Source organism: Ischnura elegans, chromosome 1 (genome assembly GCF_921293095.1).
Source record: "Ischnura elegans chromosome 1, ioIscEleg1.1, whole genome shotgun sequence".
Lineage (NCBI taxonomy): Eukaryota > Metazoa > Arthropoda > Insecta > Odonata > Coenagrionidae > Ischnura > Ischnura elegans.
This window is the reverse complement of record NC_060246.1, coordinates 112789839-112796344: the sequence shown is the minus strand read 5'-3', so window position 1 is coordinate 112796344 and position 6506 is coordinate 112789839.

Here is a 6506-nt window from a genome sequence, read left to right as displayed (position 1 = left end):
CAAAGTGAAAAAATTAAAAATGTGACTTCGATATGAATATTCATGTTGAAAACGCGAATTATGTACTCCGAAAGAAAGAATTAAAAATGTAACTCAGATGTGAATATTCCTCTTGCAAACGCGTTTTTAGTACTCAGAAAGAAAAAATCAAAAATGTGACTTGGATATGAATTTTCTTGATACAAACACTAATTTACTACTCAAAGTGAGAAAATTAATAATGTTACTTAGATATGAAAATTCTTCTTGCTAACGCGATTTCAGTACTGAGAAATAAAATATTAAAGACGTGACATGGATAGAAATATTCTTGTTACAATCGCGAATTCAGAACTAAAAATGAAAAAATTAAAAATGTTACTTGGATACGAATATTCTTCTTACAAACGCGTATTCACTATTCAAAGTGAAAAAGTTTAAAATGTTACTTGGGAATGAATATTCATGTTGCAAACTCACTGAGAAACTTTTTCGTGCGCAGGATTACAAAATGATGATACTGAAGTAAATTATTAGAAACATAAATTAAAATTGTTACTTAATTATGAATATTCTTGTTGCAAACGCGATTTCAGTACACAAAGTGAAAAAATTAAAAATGTTACTTGGATATGAATATCGTTGTTACAAACGCTAATTCACTACTCAAAGTGAAAAAATTAAAAATATTACTTGGATATGAAAGTTCCTCTCGCTAACGCGATTTCAGTACTCTGAAATAAAAAATTATAAACGTGACATGGATAGAAATATTCTTGTTACAAACGCAAACTCAAACTCAAAGTGAAATAATTAAAAATGTTAATTGGATATGAATATTCTTGGTGCAATCGTGATTTCAGTCCTCAGAAAGAAAAAAATTAAATTTTTCTTTGGGTATGAATATTTTTGTTACAAACGGGAATTCACTTCTCATAGTGAAAAAATTAAAAATGTGACTTTGATATGCATATTTGTCTTGCAAATGCGATTTCAGTACTCAGAAAAAAAATTAAAAATGTGGCTTGCATGTGAATATTCTTGATACAAAGTGAATTCACTACTCAAAGTGAAAAAATTAAAAATGTGATTAGGATATGAATATTCTTGTTTCAAACGAAATTTTTCTGCAGTCAGAAAGAAAAAATTAAAAATGTCACTTGGATATGAACTTGCGAACTGGATTTCAGTACTCAGAATGAATAAATTAAAAATGTGACTTTGGTATGAATATTCTTGTTACCAACTATGCATGAAATTCTTCTAAAAAAAGCGAAAATTCGAACATAAATAGTTCATGAGAAACTTTTTCGTGCGCAGGAATACAAAATGATGATACTGAAGTAAATGTTTTCTCAATAACACATATTGAAAACGCTGAAATATTAACACGAAAACATAAGACGGAAGTGAAAATTATTGTCATCTACAGACAGAAATACTTTTTGGGGAAAATGCGAATTTTTAATGCAAATTGTATGGAAAGTACAGTTTGATTATGCAAAAATAAATATGGGAAATGATGATACGGAAGTAAGCCTAAACAACGACAAAATTTGAATACGCTGCGACAAAAGTGCTCTTTTGTTTCAGAGGTTAAAAATTCTTCTAAAAACATATTTTGAATTCGCAAGAAGGAAAATGGGAATTAATGTTTCAGACTTGAAAATTCTAGTCACCGAAATATTTTTATAGCGTTGTATGAAAAATTCAAAATTACGATACAACGCTAAAATCATGCGGAAATAAAATCATATTGCGAAGTAATAAAAGTGCGAAATTGGAAGGGAATAATAATGCAATACGATATGGAGTCTTTTGTTAAAAGCACATTTTAAATCCACGGGGATATAAATTTTGGAATTGTGACACGCCTGTAAAAAAATTATTTTTTGTATCATAATTATCATACAACGCATCAAAAATATACCATTTATCTATTTCATTTCAACTGATCCATTAAAGTCTGACAGTTTTAGAAATTCGGGATTTTTCACAGGAAGTGAGTGATATTAAACTTCCAATCTCACGTTTAGAAATTGCCACACCACAAAAGAGTTCACATTAATTGTTGACATGGTACAAACATTTCCACCGATTATCACCAAATTTTCATCTTAGAACCACGCGTAGTAAAATATCATACCAAGTGTCATCGATGAGCGCAAAATTCTTTGTAAGTCATTCACGATGTCTTCCCGTGAAAAAATATGATGTATTTTAGGGTGAAATAAATTAAAATTTTGTTATTTTTTCTAGAAATAGTTAGAAAGAGATATAAAGAAAAGTGTGCTCATCAGTGAAATTTGCAATAAAACTTTATCTGCTTGAGGTCTATTATCGGTGAAAATTTCATTGGAAAAATGCCATACACACTGTAAATGTGTACTTTGAAACTCATTTGAAGTGTGACAGTTTCAAATTTTGGAATTTTTCACAAGAATTGTGTGAATAAAGTCTATATAATAGCATCGAGGAGTCAGCGAGGCGGATGCAGAAGTTAGAAAGAGTTGGAGGCAGGCAGTTGGCGACGATAAATACCATTTAGGGTATAAATGGCCATGGGAGTGAAGTGAGAGAGGGAACATCATCTAGAATAGCCTCATCAATGAAACATCGTATAGAATTATATTCCGGCCAGTTCTAACTTCGGTGCAACTTTGGTGAGCTCCAGTGGAAGACTTCCGTGTCAACTGTAAATGTGAAAGTTCTAATTTCTCATGAGAGTTGCTCATTTGAAAAGTGGTATTTCCGAAAATTGGGATTTTTCACTGAAAAAGACTGCGTGTAAAATCCAAATAATAGTGCCCATGTAAAAAAAAACTTTATATAAAAAAATAACTTCGGTGCAATTTTCATGAGCGTCAGAGGAAACGACCATGTTAACAATAAAAGTGGGATATTTTGAAGTGTGGCATTTTCGAAATTTGTGTGGATTCATGGTAAGTAATAGTGAGTAATTTATAAATGAAAAATTGTGAAATTAGTTTTAAAATTATATTCCGGCAGTTTTAACATCGCACAGTGGGCGGAAATCGGATAAACCGGACAAAATTACAAAATGGCATTTTTGAGTTATAGACTTGAAACTTCGCAGGTATACTAAAAAATGATTGAAGTTTATGGATATGTACTATATTTGGCATTGATCTTACCCGTTACTGTGATACAGAGGCTCAAACGTGAGGAAATTTCCATAAAAACGCCCGTATTCAATTCTCTCTGAAAATCTTCCAAAGTACGTAGATGGTGAAGTTATGGATGGATTCTTGCGGAAGAAAAGACCACATACTCTGTTGGCATAGGGTTTTTTCTTTAATTTCCCGTAATGTTAAAGAATATTAGCGAAAAATCCTTTCCGTGCAGTTACAAAATGGAGGATACTGTTTTTCAACAAAGTTTTACATTTAGGTAGAGTTTCAAATGGGTTTTTGGCAAAGTCACGCGGAGTAACTTATATGAGAGCATTCTTTGAAGATTTGTTGAGGTGTTTATGCAGTTATCTTTGAAATAAGTTTGCGTCGCCCGAAATCACATTGATTTTTCGATCGCACGGCAGGGTTCGTCTCGATTGGTAGGGTTGAGTAGGTTTGGGTAGGTTTGGGTAGGTTTGGGTAGCCTTGCGTAGGCTTGGGTTGGGTTGGGTCGGGTCGGGTCGGGTTGGGTTGGGATGGTTTTGGTCGGATATGTGTCAGTTTAGGTTGTGTATGGTTGTGTTCGATTTGTTTTGTTGGCTGGGTTTGGTTGGGTTGGGTTGTGTTGGGTGTGATTGGGCCGGTTTTGTGTCGTTTTAGCTTGGTTTGATTGGGGTTCTGTATGTTTTGGTTGGGTTAGGTTGAGTTCAGTTGGTTTGGGATGGGTTTATGTCGGTTTAGGTTGGTTTGGGTTTGGTTTGTTTGGGTTACGTTTATGTCGGTTTAGGTTGGTGTGGTTTGGGTTTGTTTGGGTTTGGTACGGTTCGGTAAGTTTTTTTTGGCTGGGTATTTTTAGGTCAGGATGGGTTGGGCAGGTTGTGAGGGTATGGTTGTTTACATTATCCTTATTTAAAACATTTTTAAATTAAAACAGTATTATTGAGAAATGTTGTGAAAAAACCCATATTACAGTCATCAACATTTTTTGATGCCTTGTAGGATGAAGCATTATTTTAGTACATAGGTTAAAATTATCCTGTCAAATAAACCTTTTAATGCACAGGTATGGAAATGGGAAATTGTGACCCAATTATGTCAAAAGAAAATTAGGAATAGCTAGTAATAAAAATGCTATGTAATGATTAACATCTAAAATTTATTGTAAACAAAGATTCAGGATTCTCAAGATTAAAAATGGGAAATGATAAAAGAAAATTATGAACTTTAAGAACCAAACACATTTGAGTCTGCAGGAGGGAAAGGTTAATAAATGACTTCGGAGTCTTGAACATATTTTAATTCACTGTAGGAAAATTGCAAATTTTTGATTCAGTAGGTAAACTTTATATTGAAATAATATTTTTAATTTAGATTTAAAATAATGATGTAGTTACACAAAATTTTAATCAAAACCCGTTTTGAAAATGGGAAGCAAAAACGTCATTGTCAACAAAATATTTTTTTGCTGAATGGGAAAATGTGATATTTCAATAAAATTCTAAAAATAATACTGCTAAAAAAACACTCTCTGAGGCCTGATTTACAACTGCTTAACTTTTGGTATCAGTGGCGCAGCGAGTTTTTGGGGTTAAACCCCCCCCAGAGCTCAGATAAATATTTAAATTTAATCTATTTTACTTATTACATTGATATTACCATAGAGTAAGTATATATAGAGAGCTCACCACACGTACAAAATTCGTATACGTTTTTGGCGTAATTCTAGAACAATTAACCAGATGGCTATGAACAATTTTGGCATTTTTTTAATTTGCTCGTTCCACATGTCTAAAAATATATTCTGAAGCAGAAAGGGTTGCTACGTTTAGTGGATACAATAATTATTCGATTTTGTGTATAACAATTGTTATAAAAAATATTTTCTCGAATTTCGGCTAGTTACTTGACTTTTCCGAGTTTATATTCCTAATCCATTTTCCGGCAGACTGTTCTTAGCATAAAGTTGAAACTTGCAGGAAATGTTTATAGCAGATTTTTTTCCGTACTGGTAAACTTTAATTTGTTCATAACTCAGTTTCAACGTTGTTATGTGTGTTTATATATCTTTCGGACGAAAAATCTGGAATTTTGCAGGGTAAAAATCAATCGCCTGCTAACTTTTGTATCTTACGATATAGGTCCATATATATATGCTGCGTATGAAATTTGTAAAAATCTATAAATTTATTTTTGGTGAAAGAATTGTAACTTTATCTCGATTACAAGGGGAGTTATGAATTTTTAATGAACGCACCTCGTCAGGCTTTCCTTACTGGCCTGGGTCTACGTTGAAAGCTCCCGTCTCCCAAGGAGATCGTATTGCCATCAGATAGGTTGGCGAGGTGAGCTGCTGTTTTGACGAGGAAGAGATTTTCCGTGAGGGAAGATTTTTTCGCTTCAAGAGACAATATAAATCTTATTGATGTTCATCGCTTCGTTGAACGATCAATGTATCAAATGAAATACATTTCGCGAATATACTTACTCTATGATATTGCTAATATAATAGTGTAAGGATTAATAAAATATCCCTCAGAAAGCCATAAAACTCACCATTTTGAACCTTTTATCTTAAAATTCCGCAATTTATTGATCTCGCACCTCCCACTTATCCTGGTGGGTTTTCCATACCACCGCGCACAGGTATTAGTTGCACCTAAATCCCCCCCAGCCTTAATTCTATCTGCGCCCCTGTCTGGTATCACTATTTTTGAGGCGCTACTTTTACTTCATATCCAATTTGAACTTGTACAACTCTGCACCCACTTCTAAGGGAATTTTTGGTTTAGTGAGGTGAATAATTTTATAATTTTTCATTTGAATACATTTTTTTAACTAATCTGGACAACTTTTCCAATAATAAATATTCAGGAAGTGAAAAATATCAAAATATGAAGATACACTCAGGTTAGATAGGGAGGAAATATGATTCAGATGAGGGGTATTGGGGAAGGTTAACTATCCTAAATAAAATATAAGGGAATAAAAAATGTCTGTTAAATCAATATAAATGAAAATTATTCAGGAAGGAAATGCTACTCAAAAATTATAATTTGCAGGTTAACTGGTTGGTAAAATGGCCAATAGGCTGAAAAAACTATTTGGATGAAAAATATTGAGGTATTACCCAAAAATGAAAACATTGGAAAGCAAACACTTGGTATAGTTCTTAGATTCTTTCTTCATGAATTTACATTTTTTATCATCCTACAAAATTTAGATAATAATAATTGTAAATATTTTAAAATTACTTTGAATACATAGAAAAAAATTTGTTTGTGACATCAATAACAACATTAAATAACATATCAGATATTTGAAGTTGCAAAACAACATTGAATGATTGAATTGGAGACATATTGAGAGAGTATTTCAAATTCATTTTTTAAAAAT